General features: G+C 40.1%; 1 protein-coding gene across 2 annotated transcripts in view; it reads right to left on the bottom strand.

Moving 5' to 3' along the window:
• The window catches only part of LOC119594566 (insulin-like growth factor-binding protein complex acid labile subunit), a 106,376-nt gene that overhangs the window by 8,714 nt on the left and 97,268 nt on the right, over window positions 1-394 (bottom strand). The gene's annotated exons all lie outside the window — the stretch shown is intronic.

Genomic DNA, 394 nt, shown 5'->3' on the forward strand with positions numbered 1-394 from the left:
GGTTCATGGATCGCGAAGACTGTTTGTGCTTGTTGTTATAGTTTTTATTACGATATACATATATATATTGACGATATATTCGGGAGGATTATCATAAGAAAATAAATAAAACAAAAGCCTCCAAGCTCTTAGTGCCTGGATATATATAGGGTTAGATGTCTGTTAATTTTTTCATATCTTGGCTGGATACGTCACGTGGGAGAGGAGATCGTAAGAGAATCACATGGTTGACATTTTTATTTTACATTAGACAGAAATCAAATGCGTTTTATTTGCTTGTCTCCCTCCCCCGCTCAGACCACGATTTCCCCCCGGCTCCCCAAGCCTGTTTGAATGGAGGGGGGAGGGGGTTGCAAGCTTGAAAAACAAAAGTTTGCGCAGAAAAGAACAACAG

Source organism: Penaeus monodon, chromosome 34 (assembly GCF_015228065.2).
Source record: "Penaeus monodon isolate SGIC_2016 chromosome 34, NSTDA_Pmon_1, whole genome shotgun sequence".
Taxonomy (NCBI): domain Eukaryota; kingdom Metazoa; phylum Arthropoda; class Malacostraca; order Decapoda; family Penaeidae; genus Penaeus; species Penaeus monodon.